This window comes from Lynx rufus, unplaced genomic scaffold (assembly GCF_022079265.1).
Source record: "Lynx rufus isolate CCGP_SWC_20201006 ecotype Redwood Valley unplaced genomic scaffold, mLynRuf1.p SCAF_5, whole genome shotgun sequence".
NCBI lineage: Eukaryota > Metazoa > Chordata > Mammalia > Carnivora > Felidae > Lynx > Lynx rufus.
The window spans coordinates 136,902,985-136,928,487 of record NW_025814867.1 but is presented as its reverse complement, the minus strand read 5'-3'; positions in this window follow the sequence as shown (position 1 = coordinate 136,928,487).

Below are 25,503 nucleotides of genomic sequence, written 5' to 3'. Positions count from 1 at the left end.
GTTGGGGGCATAAACATGTACAATTGTTAGTTCTTCTTGATGGATAGACCCCTTAATTATAATATAATGTCCTTCTTCATCTATTGTTACAGTCTTTAGTTTAAAGTATAGTTTGTCATATAAGTATGGCTGTTCCAGCTTTCTTTTGACTTCCAGTAGCATAATAGATGGTTCTCCATCTCCTTTCAATCTGCAGGTGTCCTCGGTTCTAAAATGAGTCTCTTTTGGACATCATACAGATGGATCTTGGTTTTTTATCCATTCTAATACCCTATGTCTTTTGATTGGGGCATTTAGTCCATTTACATTCAGAGTGATTATTGAAAGATATGGATTTAGTGCATTGTGTTATCTTTAGGTTTCGTGTTTGTGGTGATGTCTCTGGTCCTTTATAGTCTTTGTTGCTTTCTTCTCACAGATTCCCCCTTAGGATCTCCTGCAGGGCTGGCTTAGTGGCCATGAATTCCTTTAGTTTTTGTTTGTCTTGGAAAGGCTTTATCTCTCCTTCTATTCTGAATGACTGCCTTTCTGGTTAAAGGATTCTTGGCTGCATATTTTTTCCTCTTCAGCACATTGAATATATCCTGCCACTCCCTTCTGTCCTGCCAAGTTTCAGTGAACAGGTCTGCTACTACCCTTATGTGTCTACCCTTGTAGGTTAAGGCCTGTTTGTCCCTAGCTGCTTTCAGAATTCTCTCTTTATCTTTGCATTTTTCTAGTTTTACTGTGATATGCCATAATGTTGACCTGTTCTTGTTGATTATGAAGGGAGTTCTCTGTGCCTCCTGGACTTGGATGTTTGCTTCCTTCCCTAAAACAGGGATGTCCACTCTCACTGCTGTTTTGTTAACATAGCATTGGAAGTCTTAGCCTCATCAATCAGACAACAAAAGGCACCCAAATTTGCAAATAAGAAGTCAAACTCTCACTTTTCACAGATGGCATGATACTCTACATGGAAAACCCAAAAGACTCCACCAAAAAGCTGACAGAACTGATACAGGAATTCAACAAAGTCACAGGATATAAAATCAATGTACAGAAATTGATTGCGTTTCTATACACCAATAAGGAAGCAACAAAAAGAAATATCAAGGAATCAATCACATTTACAATTGCGCCAAGAACCATAAAATACCTAAGTATAAACTGAACCAAAGAGGTAAAAGATCTGTATGCTGAAAACTATAGAAAGCTTATGAAAGAAATTGAAGACAACATAAAGAAATTGAAACACAGTCCGTGCTCATGGTTTGGAAGAACAAATATTCTTAAAATGTTGATACTACCTAAAGCAATCTACACATTCAGTGCAATCCCAATCAAAATAGCACCAGCATTCTTCTCAGAGCTAGAACAAATTTTTTGGAACCACGAAAGACCCTCAATAGCCAAAGTAATGTTGAAAAAGAAAACCAAACCTGGTGGCATCACAATCCCAAGCTTTAGCCTGTACTACAAAGCTGATATCAACAAGACAATATGATATTGGCACAAAAACAGACACAGAGACCAATGGAACAGAGTAGAGAACACAGAATTGGACCCACAAATGTAGGGCCAACTAATCTTTGACAAACAAGAAAGAGTACCCAATGGAAAAAAAGATGGTCTCTTTAGCAAATGGTTATGGGATAACTGGACAACAACATGCAGAAGAATGAAACCGGGCCAGTTTCTTACAGCATACACAAGAATAAACTCAAAATGGATGAAAGACCTAAATGTGAGACAAGAAACCGTCAAAACCCTAGAGGAGAAGACAGGCAACAACCTGTTTGACCTCAGCTGTAGCAACTTCTTACATACTTTACTTACATACATTACAACACATGTCTCTGAAGGCAAGGGAAATAAAAGCAAAAATGAACAATTGGGTCCTCATCAAGATAAAAAGCTTCTGCATAGCAAAGGAAACGATCAACAAAATTAAAAGGCAACCAATGGAATGGAAGAAGATATTTGCAAATGACATATCAGATAAAGGGTTAGCATCCAAAATCTATAAAGAACTTACCAAACTCAAAACTCAAAAAACAAATAATGCCAGTGAAGAAATGGGCAGAAGACGTGAACAGACATTTTTCCAAAGAAGACATCCAGATGGCCAATAGACAGATGAAAAGATGCTCAACATCGCTCATCATCAGGGAAATACAAATCAAAACCACATTGAGATACAACTTCACACTGGTCAGAATGGCTAAAATTAACAACTCAGGAAACAAGTGTTGGCGAGGATGTGAAGAAAGGGGAACCCTCCAGCACTGTTGGTGGGAATGCAAACTGGTGCAGCTACTCTGGAAAACAGTGTGGAGGTTTGCCAAAAAATTAAAAATAGAATTACCCTACAACCCAGCAATAGTACTACTAGGAATTTATCCAAAGGATACAGGAGTGCTGATTCATAGGGGCACATGTACCACCAATGTTTATAACAGCGCTATCAACAGTAGCCAAGTTATGGAAAAAACCCAAATGTCTCTCAACTGATGAATGGATAAAGAGGATATATATAGAAATATTTACAAAGTTAAAAAGCTATATTTTTCAGTATATATGTTTCTTAGCAACAACTTCCATATAACATGAAACAAGTGAAAAACTGGAAACTATTTTTTTTTATTTTTTTGTGTTTAAATTTAAATTTTGTGTTTAAATGTGTACTTGCTTCACATTGTCTTCCTAGGTTGGCACTCATATATACATCTTCTTTATCCATTCATCGGTTGAGGGACATTTGGGCTCTTTATACACACACACACACACACACACACACACACACACACACTGGAATACTACTTGACAATGAAAAAGAATCAAACCTTGTCATTTGCAACAACATGGATGGAACTGGAGGGTATTATGCTAAGTGAAATGAGTCAGTCAAAGAAAGAAATCATATGTTCTCACACATACATGAAATTTGAGAAACTTAACATAAGACCACGGAGGAAGGGAAGGAAAAAAAAGTACAAATTGACAGGGAGTCAAACCATAAGAGACTCTTAAATACAAGAATAAATTGAGGGTTGATGGGGGGAACAGTGGGGAGGGGAAAATGGGTGATGGGCATGGAGGAGGGCATGTGTTGAGATGAACAATGGGTGTTGTATGTGATGAATCATGGGAATCTACTCCTGAAGCCTCTAAGAGCACACTGTATACTATGTATGTTGGCTAACGTGACAATAAACTATATTTGAAATAAAATAAAACAAAATAAACTCCATGATCACAAAAAAAACTATTATTTGAAAGAAAACACAGAGCAGCAACTTCAAGAACACTCTGAAATTATCTCTTGCCAAAAGCATTTTCTTTCTCATCTGAAAGGCAATAGGATTCTATATATACAACAGCTAATACATATTAAGGTTTTCCCCTGGTATGGTAATGGAAAGACATATCTGTCCTTATAAACATGCTTTCCTTGAGTGGAGGTCAATAACTTGTCTTTGAATGTCTAGTGCAGTGTCTATTTTACTGGTTTTCTGTCCTTGAGCCAATCTGTGAGTATTGCAGTGCCACAAGCCTCAATTCTCTGCTCTTTGTTCTTCTCTAACTGCATTCACTCTCAATATTACTTTAACTCTTCCCTTGCCTTTAAATTATATTTAAAGATGATGCTGTCTGAAATGTTTTTATTTACTACTCCATGAACTCAAGATTCAAATATCTAAAACAAGGAGCTCAAAAATCTAAAACAATCGAGCTCAAGGTTGGTTCAATTGGTTGAGTGTCCAACTCAGGACATGCCCCTAGGGTGGTGGGATGGATCCCTGTGTTGGGCTCTGCACTAAGTGTGGAGCCTGTTTAAGATTCTCTTCTCTCCCTCTGCCCCTCTCCCCCACTCCTACTCTCTCTTGCTCTCCAAAATAAAATTAAAAAACAATCTTAAACAATATTCAACATCTCAGTTTGCCTACCAAGAAATATCTCAAAATCACCATGCCCTCAATAGTTTGTTTGGGCTTACACCTTCTCCTTTCCCAGCAATGTCCACAGAGTTGACAGACTGAGCCTCCAAAACACTAGATATCAGATCAGACTATTATGCTTTCCAAGTAGCTTTCAAACACAGCCTGGTTTATGTATGTGTGTATGATCAGACTATTTGCCTACTTTTGACATCATCTCCGTCTCTGTGCTCTTATTACTGTTTTCTAAGCATATTTTACATCTAACACATTTTGGTCACATTTATTTTGGACTTAAGCTGAACCATCTGTAAAAATTCTATTGTTTCAAACATTTAATATTCTCTTCAATGTACATGTTGTCATTTTATTTTAATGAATTATGCTTTCCTTTTGTGGCTACTGTATATGAAAGCTCTTCTTGATCAGTGTTTAATTTCTGAAGATTATTTAGGAGGGATACTTGTGTCTAGTAGTTATTTACCCTCAGCTTTCATTTTAAAAATAAATCTTGTGTTGTAAATGTATCAGTAGCATATCTTCTCATGTTATTTGTTTATTGTTACTGAATGTCACTGGGAAGTAATAACAGAGGTTATGTAGATATTTACATTTCAGTGCCAATTTGCTTATGATCTTAGGTCACTGTCTGAGTATTAGATTTGTAAGGTATTTTTGCCATGAGACTTTTTTGAACATAGCATTAACTATGGTAATGGTGAGAAGTGACCAATCTGATAACTTGTAGGTCATAGTGTGAAAATTAATGATGCAATGAATATTTCCTGAATAAGTATGGCAGATTTTAAAATAAATGTTGTGTATTTATGAGAGGAATTTTGTGTAGGAGAATAAATACAACAGCTGGTTTTTAATCATATGTAGAAATTATGATTCTAATCTGTTACATTTAATAGCACAATACATTTGAAAGAATGCGCTACTAAGTATTCATATTACTAAGCATTTTTGCACAATAAGCATCGCTAAAATAACTCATACTCTATGCTTTTGAAAACAGATTGGCATTTCCCCCCCTTGCTGGGCTCATTTCTTTCCCTAACACATGTCACTAGCAAATAACCTTGAGCTTGGTTGGAGAAAATTGTTTCACCTTTGGTTTCTTAGCTCTTGAAGTTAGCCATCCAAGTCTCTATAGTATGGGTAGAAGTCTTCACTCTGAAGAAGTGATACACCTGGGGAAAAGTTAGGAATTAATGACTTCTTTCTTCAAACACGTCAATGTGAGCGCGTAATCACTGTCACTAGAATAAACAGAAAATCTGGGGCACCTGGGTGGCATAGTCAGTTAAGTGTCTGACTTCAGCTTAGGTCATGATCTCACAGTGCATGAATTCAAGCCCCACATTAGGTTCTGTACTAACATTGAGGAGCCTGCTTGGGATTCTATCTCTGCCCCTCCCCCACTTGTGCTCTCTCTCCGCCCCCCTCTCTTTCTCTCTCTCTCTGTCTTAAAATACTAAATAAAAATTTAAACAAAGAATAAGCAACAAATCTTATCTCATTAAGTGTTTAAAACAGTGTTGGAAAAGGTGGCACTATTAACAATATCATCATCCATGCACATATGTGGTTATGGCATTGATGTGTCTTATTTTGAAAATTTAACCATCAGAATTCCAGAATAAATATCCATCCCTATTCACCACCTGATTCCAATAAACCCTTCTTATACAATGTCATTTTAGAAATCAATCCAAAAGGAAGAATAAAGGAATATTAAAAAGCAAAATTATTAGGAAGCTTACAAACAATTTAAGCATAGTAAATCAAAATTTCTATTATACAATGTTTTCCATTTTAAAGACATACTGCAGTGTGGCCAAATGAAGAATTTGGCAATCCCTGTAAATAATAAAAAAGGCAATAATAAAACCAGAAAGCAATCATTTCCAGGGCCATGAAAATCAATCAAATGTGTTCAACTAGTTGAGAAATCATTATTTCTGAAAAACTTCTGAACTCTGAATAAGAACCATGGGAATCTGTCATGTTACTGCCTGAGGTTGCTCCGATTTCCTACCTAGCTAGCTCTATGGTTTAACCAAAGCAGACAAACCATAAAACTCAACATCCTCCTGAAAGGAAAGAAGAAATTTTTTTAGAACAGAGTGCAAAACACCACATCCAGAGAATTTATTAGTAATACAATAACGTCAGTGGGAAATAATGGGAACAATGAGAGGCTTGGGGAGCCTGAAGTTTGACCCTTGCTGGGGTAAGCAGTGGCCAAGTAGCCAGTTATTCATTAGGGGGATCCAGGAATTACGGCAGAGGAGGATTTGCTAAATTACCATACATCTTTGGCTGACTGAAACAGCTTTGTGTAGGCATAGGAGAGCCTGCAGAGGACACAGTCATTAACACATTGGACTCATTGCTGAGTGCCCATGTGACTGTGTGCACACATAGAATGTGAGACAGTCCAGTAAAATGGAAAAACCAGGACAGTGCTGAAAACAAGATGAAATTTGAAACTGTTCTGCAACCCAAACATTTGATCTGACCAAATATACATCATTAGCAAAGGATGAAAGTCTTACCAGGTAAAAACGTTCGGGCTAGCTTCTGAACAATCATTGGCTGATCAGTAAACTATGAAGATACAAGAATGACCTTTAGAAATCCATCTACACCATCAGTTATAAATGACCAGTAAGCACATGAAAAGATGCCCAACTTCATCACATATTATGAAAGTGCTCATGAAAACAAGATAGCACTTTCCCCCCCAAGAACAACTCTAATAAAATGACAAGGAACAGAAAGCATTGGCGAGGAGAGAGTGGAATTTGTGCCCCAATATATTGTTGATGGGAATATAAAATGGCACAGACACTTTGGAAAATAATTTGGCAATTTCTCAAAATGTTCAACATATGGGTATCATACAATCAAGCAATTCCATGCCTAGTCAACTGAAAGTAAAAGAATGGAAAAGGATTTTACATTAAACAAAAGAAAGCAAAATGAGCAAATGTCTAGCTCCTACTATTTTTAAATGCCTAATCTGATTCCAGGCAGAAAATGCTACACAGTGGATGTGTATGATATCATCCCTTGAGGATACTGTTCGGACAGTAACAAGTGGGTCACAGCAGAATATTTAAGTATTAGCTTCCTAGGGCTGCTAATTCCTAATCACCACAAAATGGATATCTTAAAACAAGCAAACAAAAATTATTTTCTCATAGTTCTGAAAGCCAGAAGTTCAAAATCAAGAAATCAGGGGCACCTGGGTGGCTCAGTTGGTCATTCATCCAACTTTGGCTCAGGTCATGATCTCACAGTTTGTGTGTTCAAACCCCACTTCAGGCTCCATGCTGACAGCTAAGAGCCTGGAGCCTGCTTCAGATTCTGTGTCTCCCTCTCTCTCCCCCTCCCATGCTCATGCTTTATCTGTCTGTCTGTCTCTCTCAAAAATAAATAAGTATTTTAAAAAACCTCAAGATATCAGCAGGGACTCACTCTTTCTGAAATCTCTAGAGGAGAATTTTTTATTGCCTTCTACAGCTTCTGGTGGTCCCAGGCATTCCTTGAATTGTGGCTACATAATTCCGATATCTGCTTCTGTTTTTACATGGCCTTCTCTCTGTCTCTGTGTCTTCTCCTCTTATGAGGACAGAAGTTATTGGATTTAGAGTGTATCAGAATCCAGTATAATCTCATTATGATCCTTAACTAATTACATCTTCAAAGATCTATTTCCAAATAAGATCACATCCTAGGTAGTTTCAGGTATATATGAGTTTTGGAGGGACATTATTCAACCCGCTCTATCTTACAACATGTAATGGCAACAATTTATCCTTTTTGGAATTTAAGTCATGGCAACCATACATGTCTTTACAGAATGCCTAATTTAACAGTATGAGATCCTGTACAACATTGGCTCAGACCCAGCGTACCATCCATTTGTTTGAAAGAATAGCAACATTTGACACATGACTGCTGTGTCCACTGATAAAAGCACACACCACATCATTAGGAGGCAACCAGATTAGTAAAATAATGGAATGTTAATTTATAGGCAGAGTTACTTTCTCTTAGGGCTCAGGGACAATACATTTGAGACTCTGTAATTCAAGATGTAGTATATTCATTTAACTAACGATCATGATGTGTGTACCCAGTAGCAGAATAAATGGTTGAAAACAGAATTGATTCTTCTCACCACACTCCAGTATCCCATTAGTTGAATTTAATCTTTCTGCTTTTGTAGCCATGAACTCTGCTAGATTAGAGGTTCTGGATCCCAGAGAGGAAAGCTACAGTCATAGCTAAACGTTTGAGAAGGGAAAAATATGTTCCAAACATTTCTTCTCAGCATCTCAAGGTTCTGTAAAAACTATTAATAAACAATTTTAGCAACTATGATCTGCCAAAGGTAATGCAAAACTCTAATTCATACCACTTAGAATAGCCAATATGGGAAATCTAGTTTCCTGAGGGACAGCATTGATGAGTATTAGTTATGGCTTTAGGATCAGTTACAGCAACAAGGATCTTTTCAACAATCTTCCTGTATTGACTCTCCTGGAAAATTTTCAGGTTGTCACTTTCTTACAGACTCACTACTGGAATGGACTTAGTGGAGGATCTGAGTTGATTTGAGTGGTAAAAGGGGTGGACTGTAACGGAAATGTCTGGTGCCTACAGCACTTCCACTTACTGCACATATCTCCTACTTCAGACTTTCCTCAGGCTAACAGAATACCACTTCAAGTGTATTGCACTCATGTTTTTTTTTTTTTTACTTTTTGCTACAGTATTTTTTTTTAAATCAGTGTAGATACCCTTTCATCATGAATGTACACACACAACCTCATAATGTGGAAGAGTTAATATTTTAAAAACCTCAACCAGTGGGGCAGAAGACGGTAATGAATGCTTCAAACTTCTTTCTTTCAGTTGGCAATTCAAGACGGTGGGCTTTATACCATTTATGAACTCCCAATAGAAACAAATTCCAATTGTACAGATACTGTCCTCAATAACAGACATTTAAGTTGGCTTTTCCCACTTCCTGTATACCTGCCTCTTACTTTTTCTTTCTGAGATCATCACCCAGAAAATCAAAGATTGAAATCAAAACCTGCCTAAATTTCTCCTTTCAGCAGGAACATGGTCAAAGTCATAAAGGTATTACTTTCATCATTGACTACAATAATTAGTAGCAAGGGTTAAAACAATTTATGTATGAACATTATTTTTTTTCAAAAATGAATCTAGCATTCAATTCTGTTAACCATTCTTTTAATGCACTGCTATATAAAAGTAGCTCCAAAACATAAATTGAAAGGCCAGATCCAATCGAATACATTCAGTGCAATTGCTAGTTCCATCCTTTTGGGATGTTCTATAAATATAAGTGATTGCATGTGAATTCATCAGGTTGAAATTTCAGTTTTTACAACCACTTACTCATATTCAAAGAGCTTCCAATTTGAATCACCATTATTATTAATAATAGTACTATAGGGAGCTGAAGATAATTACCATCAATCTCCCCTGTATTGCAAGTTATTTCTTGTATCTGAGATGAAACTTATAAACTCCCTTTCAATTTGTGCCTTTTCAGAAGCAGGAAAAGATTAGGAGATAAAAGGTGTTATATAGTACAGGAATATAGTAAGTCTTGGTTTATTCAAATGCTCAGCTACAAAGCTCAGCTCTAATCAAATAATCATGTCATTTAACCTCATACCTTGCATGAATTGTCTAAAAGATGAGATCTTATTCTGCTTGAACTGCTAATTAACTAACTAGAATTTGAAAATTCTTATTTAAATCTGAAAAATATGAGGAAAATTATAGGAGTGATAGGTACTATATTAGTGAGAAGAAAGAGGGATTTCTTTTTGAATGTTTTTAAATCTTTTCAGATGTATATCTGGTGGACTCAATTAAATGTAAATTACTTGTTGGCAAAAGTTACTCTTTCTTATGTTATTGTCCTTTCAAAATCCTAAAGTTTTCAGAGATATCATTTTAAACTTAGGGGTTGCATGATGACTCATCTGAGAAGATTAATAAGTGTATTGCACTAAGAGAGAATCAGTATGAAGGGGCAAATCAGACATATCCAATATTGTTCTAGTATAGAGATTTTATGTAACCATTTTACACCAAACAAAATCTTGGCAAGTTGAATGAAGCCTATAACTTTCTCCTTTGGTATTTTCCTTTTTTGTGGTAAGAAACACATATCATAATGTTTACCATCTTAACCATTTTTAAGGGTACAGTCCAGTTAAGTATGTTCGTTTTGTTGTGAAACCGATGTCCAGAACCATTTCATATTGTAGAAATGAAACTCAATATCCATTAAATAACAACTGTCCTTTCCCATCTCCTGGTAACCATCATTCCAATTTTTATATCTATGAATTTTACTACCTTAGATACCTCATAAAAAGTGGAATTATACAGTATTTTTCCTTTTGTGACTAGCTTATTTCACTTAGCACAATGTAAGGTTCATCCATGTTGTAGCATATGACAGGATCTCCTTCCTTTATACAGCTGCAGTGTATCAGTGTATGTATATGCCACATTTATTTACTCATTTCTCCATTGATGGGCATTTGTGTTGCTTCCACTTCTTGGCTATTGTGAATAGTGCTGCTAGTGAACATGAGTGCGCAAATATCTCTGTTATTCTGATTTCAGTTCGTTTCAAAATATTGCTAGAAGTGGGATTGCTAGATCACATGGTAGTTCTATTTTTACTTATTTTAGAAACTTCCATACTGTGTTTTTTTCTATGGAAGTTATACTATTTTACAATCCTATCAACAATGAACAAGGGTTGCACCTTCTCTATATCCCAGCCAACACTCGTTGTATTCTGTTTTCTTAATAGTAGCCATGCTAATGGGGGGGGGGGGGAGATGATATCTCATTTTGGTCTTTATTTATATTTTCTGATGATTTTGAGCATCTTTTCATATACTTGTCCATTTGTATATCATCTTTGAAGAAATGTCTGTTCAAGACTTTTGATTACTTAATTTTTTATTGTTGAACTGTAAGAGCTCTTTATACATTCTAGATATTAACCCTTTTATCAGATATATGCTTTGCAAATATTTTCTCCCATTCTGTAGATGGCCTTTTCATTTTGTTGATTACATCCTTTGATGAACAAAAGCTTGTCACTTTAATATAAATCCATTTGTCTATTTTTGCTTTTGTTGCCTGTGCATTCACCATAATTTTTATAAATTCACAAATACTTAGGATTACAAAGAATCAAATCATGCTGAAATACGTTAATCAAAAATATCAAAACTATTAAAAAGGCAGTTATTTATATGTTCGTATTGAAGCATAAAATGATGAATACTTGTGACAGGAGGAATAATGGAAAATTTAATATAATAATAAATTTAACCATATAAAAGTATAACATAATATAATTTATCAAATAATTAATATAATACATAAAAATATAAATATATATTCTATAAATATTATAATAAAAACAGAGGTACTGATGATTGAAAAAATATTTCAAGATATCTGAAGCACTTGCTATACAACATGAATCTATATACCATTTTAATTGGTGACAAGTTACAGATACTTTCATACTGCTTTTCATGATGTATATATATTTAAGATGTGTGAATTTTCAATCAGATATCAGTAAAAAGAAAGGCTGCATTTTGTTTGTTTGTTCTCATCAAAGCTCATGGATCAAATCCCATTGTAGGCTGCAGATACAGAACTGTTTGTGTAGTGCTTGAGTGAGTGATCTAACAACTCCTAGTAAGAAAGCAAGGCTCTTCAAGTCCTGCACCCCACCCCACTGCCACACTCTCTGGAGCCTGCAGTCTGCAAAATTGTCCAGAAGAGAGTACCATGCTTAACCTTGGAACCAACATGGTACAGAAAACAGGTTGCATAGTAGAAGAAACAACTCTATCAAAGTTCTTTAGAAGTTTCCTTATTAAAGTTTTCTGGAAGCTAGAATTATTATACTCAGCAAGTAAGTCAAATTAGCCCTACAAGTATACATATTTAAAAAAAAATTAAAGACCTCTGCCAATATTCTTTTCTCATCAGTTTTGATCAGAAGCATGAAGATTTAAGGCCATTTAGTACAACACATTTGCACAATAGACAACCATAAATACTTAGCCTAGAAAATTCCTGTATTGCAAAAAAAAAAAATTGGCAAGAAAGAATATTGATAGAGCAGATGTGAGTCACCCAAATGTCTCATTCCTTGGAAACTGATTGAATCAGAGAGCAGAAAGGAAAAAAAAAATACAGAACAAAATCAAAGTTTTCATGGTTTATGAACCAGGGAAAATGGAGCAAATTAAACACAAAACTCCAGGAGCTACTTCTATTGAATAAAGCAGCAGGGAGTCTTCTGTGGTCAGTTGCCCTAATGAATACAGTCTATTAATTAAATCAAGGCCCTAACAAAATGACTTTTATAATGAAAGAAAATGGTTGACAGGCAATAAGAAGTGTGCATGAATGTGTCTTTAAAAGCTTAAAAAAGCTTATAAAAACAAAAGAGCAATATTTTCAAAGGAACTTTGTAAAAAATGTATCTTATAGGAATAATAGAATTATGAGTAGACCTGTAAAAAGGCAATTTAATTGCTGTGACCTACTTTAGCAATTGAGATTTTCTTGATATTCTGTATAACTCTGTTAGAGATTTCTTTCCACGTTTTAGATTGTTTTTTTTTTCTGAAATACAATAGCTAAACTAAGCTAAACTTTATGAAATATAGCTGAAAATTGTTCATAATGCTATAGTCAGCACCATCTATTTATTTACACACATACATAGCATATATATTCCATAAATATAAATATATATAATTGTACATATTTATAATTTCAAAATCCCATTTATCAAATTCTTCTCTTTCTTTGGTAATCTCAAGTTCTCAGAAGTTAACAGAGCTTCACAATAAAATTAAGGTACTGCTAAAGAATATTTTTAATGTCCTTAAGATAAAAAAACGTTCAATTTCCAGAGTCAATTGACCACTAGCAGATTTATTTGAGGATTCTATAGTAGAAACAAAAACAAAGAAAGCATATTTTAACCAGACATATTTAAATAATTCAGACCAACTCCTTGATGCAACTTTTGTTGGGTGACATTTATTTTATTTACTCTAATTAGTAATATATTTCTTTCATATGAGTGATAATTCTCCTACATAATAGTTAAGCACTACACATAGTAAATCATATTTCAGGTGCACTGGTAGAACTTTCCCTTGGATAGAACAATTTGTTACAGAGGTTAACTTTATATATTTATACACCAAAAATTGTTTGTGAGTGACAGTTTGCTCTTAAGTGTTTGTGTGTGTGTGGGGGGGGGAGAGTGTATGTAAAAGTTTCTTATAATCACTTTTGCAAGGAAATATTTTTTTTCTAAACATCGACAACTCATCTTGATTTTGTGTAATGCCTTTTTAACTTCCCATCAGTTTTCTTGTTATAATAACCATTCAATAAATGTGTGACAACATCATGTTTGAATTGCTCCATCAAATTTATTAGTTGAGCACGGGCTTGATCAGATCAACAGAAAATAGATATGTAAATAAAGTAATCAGTGGGAAGAGAGATGATGGAAATATGGAAGAGAGAGAAAGAAACTGAGAGAGCCTGAGAGAGGAAGGGAGATGACAACATGACCTATTAAAGCATAGTTTTCTAAGGGTGCTTGGGTGGTTCAGTCGGTTAAGCGGCCGACTTCGGCTCAGGTCATGATCTCGCGGTCCGTGAGTTCAAGCCCCGCGTCGGGCTCTGTGCTGACAGCTCAGAGCCTGGAGCCTGTTTCAGACTGTGTGTCTCCCTCTCTCTGACCCACCCCTGTTCATGCTCTGTCTCTCTCTGTCTCAAAAATAAATAAACGTTAAAAAAATTTTTTTTAAAAAAGCATAGTTTTCTAAAATCAGATCTCTGGATTCAGATTGCCCAGTTAGAGCCCTAGCTTTGCCTCTTACTGACTGTAGTTACAGGAAAGTCAGTAAACAGCTTCTAAGGCTCATTTTCTTCTCTAGGTAAAAAAAAAAAAAAAAAAAAAAAAAAAAAAAAAAAAAAAAAAAAAAAAACGTACTAATTAAAAACAAAAAGAAGAAAATCAACCTAACAAAGTGTATAAATATCTTGTAAGATACTTATAAGTTCTTGTAAGAACTTAAGCATATAAAGTATCTTTAAGTTACTTTATATCAGGGTTTGAAGTTTTCGCAAAACTGCTTGTAGTAGCTTCCATGTTTATTAAAACAATACCAGCTACGAAAGTGAGAGAACAAGAGTTTTCAGAAAAATGGGGAGGAGATGGTTATACCTTTTGAGGCCTTCCTAATTTTATTAGCATGTTTTCTTTCTATATGAACGTTAGCTCATATACCACATATTCCTGAAAATATAGTGCTGGGAGGCATTTCATTTTGAGGAATGAAATCAGAAACATGTAGTCTTGATCCACAAAACAGGGTTAGAAGAGGAGGGAGCATTTGAAGGAAAGGAATAATCTTGGAGGTGCTACATATTGGGGATTAATTATTTTTTTCACTTGTGTCCTCAAGTTGATGTACCAGGGAAGTAATCAGGGATTAGAAAAAGAGAATATGTATTTATAAATGATATTTTGGAGTACCTGGATGGCTCAGTTGGTTAAGTATCTGACTCTTGATTTCGGCTCAGGTCATGATCTCATGGTCATGAGTTCAAGCCCAGCATCAGGCTTCGTGCTGGGCATAGAACCTGCTTAAGATCCTCTCTCTCTCTCTCTCTCTCTCTCTCTCTCTGAACTCCCCCCCCTCAAAAATTAAATAAGTAAACAATGAAAGAAAGAAAGAAATTATGTTTTGAAAAATTAACTTCCTTCAGAGGTAAATGTATGAAAATATTCAAATATGGATTTTCTATGAAAGAAAGACGTAGGAAAAAATAAGGGAGTGCAGGTTTTCAGGAAATAATACATAGAAGATTATACTGATGTTTAGAACAATTTCTCAGCAAAGATTCTTGCAAGGTGAACTTCCATTTACAAGGACTCTTCTTTCTATGTGCAGGAACTTCATCTAGAGGAACATTTCTACCTTCTAGCTGTGCCTGTCAGTCATGGAGGTGAATAGCATCTATTGATTCACATTTCTTGATTGGGTGGAGAATATTTATTAAAAGCAGCAAGCATTGATGTATCATTCATGTTCTTGTGTCGCTCTTCCCTCCTTATCAGTAAAGCTAGCTAAATGCACCAACCCTGAAGATAGCCACTTCTCCTGGTGAGATATCTTGTCATCTAGAATGGTACTGGGGGCAATGATGAGTAGGGACAGTTTGCAAATGCTTTGGCCACAGATCTAAATACACCCTACAAGGTTAGTTTTTCCTCAACCAAAGCTAATATTTTAATTCCATATGAATGTCTCTGTACCTTTTTTCTCAAGTTGACCCAGAGTTGAGAAGTGAAGAAAGGTATATCGTTTTTATTTTTTTTTAATTTTTTTTTTCAACGTTTATTTATTTTTGAGACAGAGAGAGACAGAGCATGAACGGGGGAGGGGCAGAGAGAGAGGGAGACACAGAGTCGGAAACAGGCTCCAGGCTCTGAGCCATCAGCCCAGAGCCCGACGCGGGACTCGAACTCCCGGACCGCGAGATCGTGACCTGGCTGAAGTCGGACGCTTAACCGACTGCGCCACCCAGGCGCCCCAGGTATATCGTTTTTAACTGTCTTTATGAACTAGGATCCAAAAATCGCACCAAGATAACTGCTTGATATGAAAATACAGTGCGTGAGATCTAAAGTAAGATTAGTGGAACAGACTTTTTGTCATGAAAATTAAAATGCAATAAACACTTAATTTAGAATAATACGGAGGTTATATAAAATTGAATTTGTATATGTAAACAAAAATGAAATATGCAGTGAAATAATGGAAGGATAATTGCTACCTACTATAATATTAATAAATAATTTTGGTTTATAAGATTATTTAGAAAATATGCATTTCCTTTTTTCTCAAGGTTTTATTTAAATTCCAGCTGGGTAACACAGAAAGTGTGTATTTCTTTCTATTTCTTAAAACAAAAATTTTATGAAATGGAGCAGGAAAAACCTTGTAAATGTACATAAATATACAGGTACATATTTTTTAAAAAAGCAAACAAAAATTAAACAATCAAAAACATAAACCAAAGAAATTTCTATATTTGACAACACTAGCAAATTTAAATCAAAGAAAAGCACGGAGAAATAACCAGAATAATATGAGTCAGATTACCCTAAGACTTCTTTGTTGTAGGAATAAAATGTCATTACCACTAAGGCAAATTTTCTAAATTTTACAGTAAAAAAAAGAGTCCCCAATTCTACAATTCTGTGAGAAAGTTGTCTTTCATATCACCTCAGATAATCTCAGACATCTAATCTCAGATATCCTCAGAAAATCTCAGATAGAATCTAAATAATAATGACTTAAGTTAGGCTCCTGTAAGGAAAGCCAAAGATGGGAATTCCTGTAAACATAATTCTTGAGGTACTGTCCTCAGAAAGGGGTAGAGAAGCTGGACAGAGTAGGCCAGACAACTGAGCAAGAATGAGATTTCAGCTATCAAAAGCTTTAGTTTGGCTTCTTGGGGTCATCTAGAACATGAATTGCATCATAAAGTTGGACCCACTTTGAGGGGTTATCACTGTGTGTTTATACCCCTGCATCAGTAAGACAGACATTGGATGGGTGGGTGTCCTGGGAGGAGGGGCAGCATAACTTCCTGGATGAGACACCTCTCCTTATGTGAGGACCACACTCTGATGGACACAACTGGCAGCCTTTAGCAGCCAACAAGCAAAGCAGACAGGAAATAAGTGCGACACCTCAGTTAAGGGGCTAGGTAGGGTCAGGGCATCCTTACACTCCCTTCTTCACAACACATAGATTAGCTTGTTTATCAATGACACAATTATAGGCAAATTCTGTGAAAAGTAACACAAAGAACATTAGTGTGGCCAACTAGAATCTCTGCTGCTTCAGTTGGTCCCAAATCTGATAACTAACATGTCAAACCCCGTATTCTCCTGGCATCTACATTCTCTTTCCATGCACCTATCACTTCTGCAAAAATCACTGTAGAGCCACTTGTTGGTGGCTTCCCTGGTGGGGGATATTGACTCTGACATATTATCTCTGAAGAGTCTGAGCACCTGATAACCAAAGGGCCCTGTAAGGGCCCTGTCTGTGGGTAAAATGTTCACAGCTAAATATGTCGTAGGAATACTGAAAATGACTCTGCTGAATCTCCTGGGCTTGCCAGCCTACTGGGAGGCTATTAATAAATTCTGAAAAGACTAAAATATAAAGTCAATTCAAAATAAGCCATAATAATTAAGATATAAGCTTATAGATTAAAATATATACTTGAAGGTCAAAATTATATAATGTAAAAATAATAACTTTCAATTTCTTATCTAGATTAAAAATATCAGATTATATCTACTCATTCCTGAAAACAGTTTGGGAAGAGAAAAGGAAAAAAAAATCTACTGTATTTCTTGCCTTTAACAGGGCTGGAAACTGTGAGGCTAGAGTGTGTCAGGGATATAGTTTGACATTTCAAAATATATGGTAATTTAATGTCTTTTTTTTTTAAACTGGATGTAAACAGTGGGAGGGTTCTAACCAGAGAAACAGATCTATAAAACACTATTAAAAAAAGAAAAAAATGTTATAACAAATTCATTTCACACTAGAAAGCGGTAGGAAGTTTTGAGTGATCATAAAGAGATGAAAGGAGTCAGTTAAATATTACCAGTCTGCCAAAAAGGTCGAACCCACACATATCAAAAGTTTAAAGCCAATACTTCTAACACATGAATTTGTGTTTCTTTATATAAGGCAACTCACCAAGGTGAAAAAAAATTAAGGAAAGAATTATGAAAAGATACTTGAAACAGAAGCAAAAATGAAGCATAGATGTCATTAGTAACATCAAAATGAGCCGAACTCAAGGCATAAAGGATGAACTACAGCAAAGATGGTAAATTTATACCAATAAGTAGTTCAAAAGTAAATGAAGCCACAGTTATCAACTTGTGACTGTGAGTTCAATATACATAATGGGTAAAAACAAACCTTGCTTGAAGGAAAAAAAAAGTTACATTTCTCACTCTGATGACTCAAGAATTCAAAATAAATTCAGGGTATAGAAAATATTAACAAGAGTGTCATCTTGGTTATATAATATGAGTTTCCATATTTAAGAAAAATCTTGAAGTAGGAACCATTGCACAGTTTATAAGAGCATGCTATCTTTGTCTAAAAGCTACTTTAAATCAATAATGTCTATCAATTGATGACTTAGAAGATAAATGTCATATTGTGAACATTTATATTAATTGAGAAAATGATTTGGCTGCTGTGACAGGGAAAAATCTATGTGGCCGAAAGAAAATGGAAGTTTATTTATTTTCTCATATAATATTCTAAGCATAAAAAATTGGGCGCTGAAAGGATGTTGCTATGATAGTGAGGGATCTGACTCATTCTATTTGGTTGCTCCACTTTTCAGAAAATGCAATTTCCTTTCTGAATAAGATGGTTTTCTTGCTCATATTTAATTTCACATTAACTTTAAAGTCAGTAGGAAACACTTAAGAGGGGGAAGTATATTTACATACAAAGTTTTAAGAATAAATTTTACAAGAAAAATTTAAAATGTATATATTTTAATGCTTTTTTTTAAGTTTATTTTTATTTTTGAGAGAGAAGGACAGAGAGTGAGCTGGGGAGAGGCAGAGAGAGAAAGAGAGAGAAAATCCCAAGCAGGGTCCACACTGTCACCATAGAGCCAGATGCGGGGTTTGAACCTACAAATCCTGAGATCATGACTTGAGCCAAAACCAAGAGTTGGACGCTCACCCAACTGAGCCACTCAGACACTCCTTACAATTTATATTTTAAGAATATAAATACTGATTTAACTAAAGAGCATGAAGAACACTTTTGTATCAAAATAAAGGAGTTTCAAAAGCATTTACTCATTTTTAAAAACATTTTCTGTTGGCTATTTGTATGTCCTCTTTGGAGAAATGTCAATTCAAGTGCTCGGCTCATTTTAAAAAATCAGGTTATTGGTTTTCAATTAACCTCTTATCAGATATTATATGGTTTGCAAATACTTGCTCCCATTCTGTAAGTTGCCTGTTCACTCTGTTGATCGTTTCTTTTATAGAGCAGAATCTTTTTAGTTTGAAGTAGTCCCACGTGTCTATTTTCCCTTTTGTTGCCCTTGCTTTGGTATCATATTCATGCAATCTCAATGTCACTAATCATCAAGGAAATGCAAGTCAAAACCACAATGTGATATCACCTCTCATCTGTCAGAATGGCTATTACCAGAAAAACAAGAGGCAAATATTGGCAAGCTCGGAACACTTGTATGCTATTGGAGGAAATGCAAAATTGTGCAACTACTATGGAAAACAATATGAAGGATCCTCAAAACATGAGTAATAGAACCACCATGTGATCCAGCATCCTCCTTTTAGGTTTTTATTCAAAATAATTGAAATCAGGATCTCAAAGAGATATTAGCACTTCCATGTTCAGCATTATTCACGAAAGTCAAGATGTGGAAACAACCTAAATGTCAATTGACACATGAACGGGTAAAGAAAATGTGGTGTATACATACAATGGAATAATATTCAACACTACAAATGAAGGAAATCCTGTCTTATGCAACACAGATGAATCTTGAGTACATGATGCCAGATGAAATAACACAGTCAGACAAAGATAAATACTGCACGACGTCACTTAAATGAGGTACTTAAAATAGTCAAATTCTTAGAATCTTAGGGTAGAATGGTGGTTGCTAGAAGTTTTGGGAAAGAAGCATGGGACAATTACTAAACAATAGGCATGAAGCTTTAATTAACCAAGATGAATAAATTCTAGAGAGCTGCTGGACAAAACTGTACATTTATTGATTAACAATTGTGTTAACAATTGGGTATTGTACACTTAAACTTGATAAGAGGCAGATCCGTTGTTAGGTATTCTTACCAAAATAAAATTTAAAAACAAAATTTAAAGCATCATTCAGTGGAAAAGAAATGGAATTTTCATTCAATTCTTATAACTGTTCACAAGCTCCCATTTTCTTTTAGAGGTGGGAGAAAGTATTATTGCTATAAATATTTCTCATTTAAAACAATCACTCAGAAATAAGCATTGGTTTATATCCCTCATTTTATAACTTTTAGGCCAAATGGGAATATGAAATGATAATTTTGTTGGATTTTAGAGAAGTAAAGTAGTCCATATATTTTCTGAAATGTCCATTAAGCTCTCAGGCAATGGACCATAATCAAACACATTCATAATTCTTCCATAAAATCTGTGACAATTCATATGTAGTTAAATCAGTAACAACTTGAAATAATTTCACTGTCATCAAATTATTTTGAGGGCCATTTGCATATTGGAACCATGGGCACAGAGTTGTGAATCTGGACCAAGTCTGTCAGTGTTTCTCCATTTCCTTTTATTCTCTGCTGAGTTCATCTAAATTCCTGGGAACCTTGTTATAATTCCAACTTTGGGGGATGATTGGATGACTATACTCTTTTCTTTCCGGTTTGGTCTATGCTGCAAAAAATGTTGATACTGTGTAAGAACTTGATTATGTGTAAGGAAGAATAGTATGAAAATGTTTTCCAACTTCAGGTACATGCTATTTAATCTTCTTATGTTTAGAAACTGCCCTCACTTTTTTTGCATATAAACACAAACTTTTTCTAATATAATAACAGTGATTTTTTTTAGGTTGACTATTTAACATACATTTAAAAATTAAAAATACAGTAAAACCTCAGATTGAGAGTAACTTGTTCTGTGAGTGTTCCACAAGACAAGCAAACATTTCTAACAAATTTTAACTTGAGAAACGAGTGATGTTTTGCAAGATGTTGAATGTCACATGATCACAACTGAGCCATTGGTTCTTGAAATTCACTTAGATATATGACTGTTTTGATTACAAGCATGTTTCTGGAATGAATTATGTTCCCAAACCAAGGTTTTACTCTACTACTAAAATGAACCTATATATGGTGCCCACCATGTGCCAGGGAATGTTATATGTGCTTTATAAATGATAATTTAATGGGCATAAATATGTCACTAACATTACCCATTTTTATGCAAGGAAGTTAGTTCACAGAACTTAAGTCCCAAGAACTACATAATTATTAAACATGTTTTGGTATTTCCTTCCTATACTGTTCAGTGTTTTTAAACAGTTTCTATATCATCTACCATTTGTGTTTTCTATATTATAGGGATTTAATAATCAGTTTTAATTTCAACCAAACCCTAAGTTGTTTCAAATCCCATAATCTTTTTTATTCCATATACTTTCCTTGTTATTGTAAGAAAGAACAACTCTTATTAGGAAAGATATCATTCCTATTATTTTCTATCTTATGATTTTTAAATGTTGCATTGTTTTTTGGTTGGTGTCTCTGCTTAAATGTTTAAATTATGTCTTCTTTAACAAATACCAGGAAAATCTCAGTCATGATTGCCTGTATTACTGGTTTTTAAGCCATGCAATGCTTCTCAGTAATAATTTTTAAAGTAACAATTGCATTTTTAAAATATATTTGCTGCATAAACTACTATGAATCTATTTCATTAGTAAGCAGGAAAAAAAATTAATAATAATAATAATAATAATAATAATAAAATTCCATCTCATCCAAGTGCTTTTCAGAATTCAACAGAAGAGGTGGGAAGAGTAGAGAAAAATTACCTGATTCCTCAGCTCATCTCCATTTTTGTAAATACAAACAACAATGGCTTAAAATGTTTTCCTTTAAAAACTGCAGCTGCAACTTTATTGCTTTTCTCAAATTGAATGTACATCTTGTCATATGATGCTGTTATTTTTAAGAAATTATTTCATGTTTTCATGCAGCTAAAGATTTAGACATTGATACAAAGATGAACTTTTTGGTTTTCTTGCCAATTCAACAAGCTGCTGTTATACCTCAGAGCAAAAAATCAGAAAAAGCACCACATCTATTAAACTCAAGACAGGAACAAAACAGAGGGCAAGGAGAGTTTCTTAAAACTGCTTCAGTCCTACCCTATGAAATTCCTGGCTCCTGTACAGATGAGCTTGTATTAGATGCATGAACCTTCGATAGATGTCCACCAGAACATTAGAAACCATGACACCAAGACTGTCTTAGCAAGATACTTGTTTCAAGTGGTAACAAAATTGGAGAAATGTCTGCATCTTTCCAAGTGTTTCTTTCCCCTGGGCCATCATATCCTCTTTGTCTGCTGATACTTTTCAAAATTATTTTAAGAACGTATCTTTGGCACCTCCCCTTATCCTCATCCCCACTCTGGATCTACCTTTTCTCCCTTGACAACTGAGAAGGGTGGGGCTGTCAGGATGAGCAGTGTCTACGATTTCAGGTTCTCAAGTTTTAACCTGCAGAGATAAGAAATCTTCATAATGTTTGCTGAACTGTCAAGCTGGGCAAGTCTGGGCTTTGTTAGCAAAGTAACAGCTTAATTTTCAGAAACTGGAAAACAATTGACTGTTCTTTTTGTGTACAGAGAACTTAAATGAGCTCCTACTGAGAGCCCCATTTTCTTGTTTTTGTTTAGAATTCCTATAGGGTTAGGCCAATTATAAATTAGGTCTACTCATTAAAGAAGCAATAAAGTCTCATTTTTCTCTGTGGCAAGCTACTTTAGTGAATTTCAAAAAAAATATTTCTGAATGACACTGAACTACATCAAATTCTTAAAATGTTTTATACAATTATGGGAAAGATGTAACTACTGGCATTTGTATTAAATAAAATATTTGAAGTAAAGAGAAACTGATATTTTTGTTTAGCCTGATATTTCATAACAAGACAGAGATAGTGAAACTTTTTCCTTAGATCATCACATTTTAGATATAATGAAACCCAGGGAAGTTCAGTTAAGCACAATTAAATGATATCCACAAGCAATGCGACATAATAGTTGAGCAGATGGTCTCTGGAGTTTGACTCTGGATTAAAATACTAATTCTACAACATCTTAAACAAATTAAAAATTTAAAGAGTAATTAAACTAAAAAATCAACCATCTATAACATTTTCGTTACTCTATTACACACAAAGACATAGATATCAAAACTGCAGTATGTAAACAAGAATATTCATTATTAAAATATCCAATCTCATAATCAATTCAATATCATTAAAAAGATATTTGGAAGAAATAGTATATATTTTTTTAAATATATTAGAAGCAGAGAAAGAAAGAATGTGAAAATAGATTAAGCTATTGAAACACATGATTTTTAAAAAATAAATTTGTGTTTTTAAGAGGAAAATTAAGAAAATATATTTAAAGTAAACTATTCATGACTTGGGAATAATATATAAAAATAAAAATGTATATAATTGTATAAATATAAAAATCAGATCATGAGGATGGAGCCCTCATGAAAGAGATTAGTGCCCTTGTAAGAGACATGGGAGAGAGTCTCTCTCTTTCTCTTTCCAACTGCCATCTGACTATACAGCAAGAAGGCAAATAATCTCAAAGCCAGGAAGAGGACTTTCACCAGAAGCTTATCATCCTGGAATCCTGAACTTGGACTTCTTAGCTTGCAGAACTCTGAGAAGTAAATTTCTGTTTAAGCCGGACATTGCATGGTATTTTGTTATGGCAGCCTGAGCTAAGACATTTGGATGGTTGCTGGTTAAGAGCATATTCTGGAGGCCTTCTACCTGGGTTTCAGTCTTGGTTCTGCTGCTTATTGGTTTTTTGTTTGGTTTGCTTTGCTGTTTATTTATTTTCTGTTATTTATTTTCTGTTTGTTTGTTTCCTAGTTCATGTTTTATATATCTTAGTCTGTGAAAAATCTCAGAGCACAAATCAGTGACGTTTCTTCCACAGAGGATTTATGTTTCCCTTTACCGGAGCAAGGGGGAAATTCTAGATCTAGGACCATCTTGGACCCTTTCCTTCTACTTAATCCAGGAGAAAGATCCTTTTTGTTTGCTCCTGGTTTAAAATTGACTAATATTTGCACTTGCCCACAGGGAAAATCCTCCCCTTTTATTCTTCTCGCTTAGTCTTCATATTTTATACACACACACACACACACACACACACACACACACACTTTACGCAAGGTATTTGTTAGACCATGAAAACTAGCCTCTCACATTGTCAAAACTCTAACTACTTTACATGCTAAATTAATGTTAACTTGTTTTATTGTAATCTTAAATTGTTGAAATAATTTAAATATAGAAATAATCATATCTTGTTGTAAAGGTTTTATAGCCATATACAGTGTTGTTACATCCATCCTTAAAATTTTCTTTAGTAAAAGTTTAGATCATAGTAATTACTTACATTTTGTGGTGATGTTCAAATTTTAATGACTGAATTAATAAGGACAAAAGCTTATGCCTTAGTTGGGGAGTGAAGTATTATGTATAATTTGGCAGTTCTATTCTTTTAGGGAGAGATATAAAACTAAATCAAGCTTCTTATAGTACTCTTACAGAACTTTAACAAAATATGTTTTTGAAAGTTTATTCTGACAAGATGTTAGGTGTTTCTATTTGTTTTCAGTTTTGGTTCTGCTGCTTATCAGCTTGTTTTTCTTTTATTATTTTTGCTTGTTTCTTAGCTCATGTTTTACAGTATATGTTACTATAGTAATCACATTTAATGAATAATAATAGTAATTATATTTAGTAATTCATTTAGAATTTTTCTCATCCTTAATATTTACACTGTCTGAGTTGTATTGGAATTGTGAAAATTTACAGTTCTTTATAGAGTTTCAGAGGCCATGTCACAAAACAAGGAAGGAGCAGAACTGGCTTTTGAATCTATTCTATGAGGATTGCTGGGCTATTACTCTTCTTATGTATATTCTGTAATTTATACCAGTTATTCATGGAATAAAGGACACAACAAGAGAGTGTTTTGTGACCAAACTCCAGATTATGGTCTTCACATGCAACCATGATCCCCATGATCTGCTCACAGGGTCACCATTTAGAATTTATAATCAAACACGTGGGGTATGGGCTGGTGGCAACTCACAGCAATGCGTATTGTATTCAGTATCTTCCTCCACTGCTCTACATTAAGAAAACTCTCCATAGCTGCCCTTTATTGTTAAGAACAGTCTATTTCCCACATTTTCATTAATGAACACAGGGAAGTATGGGCATAAAAATATGCAGCCATGAAAAGTAATCATGTTGAAAGAATTAAAACAAAAAGCTTGTAAATGCCTTTTTAATGCCTGCCAAGTTCCTTTATCTTATGTGAAATTTGGTAAAGGAAAATACTCAAAGTGAAGATGATTGTGGAGATGAGATTACACTCAACTAATCAGGCATTAGTTACATGAAGTCACAGACCCCATTTTTATTTCAAATTATTTTATTCCTCAATGAATATAAAAATGAGTATAAAATTATAAATTCAGCAATGATCACTGTGGCAAATAATGTAGG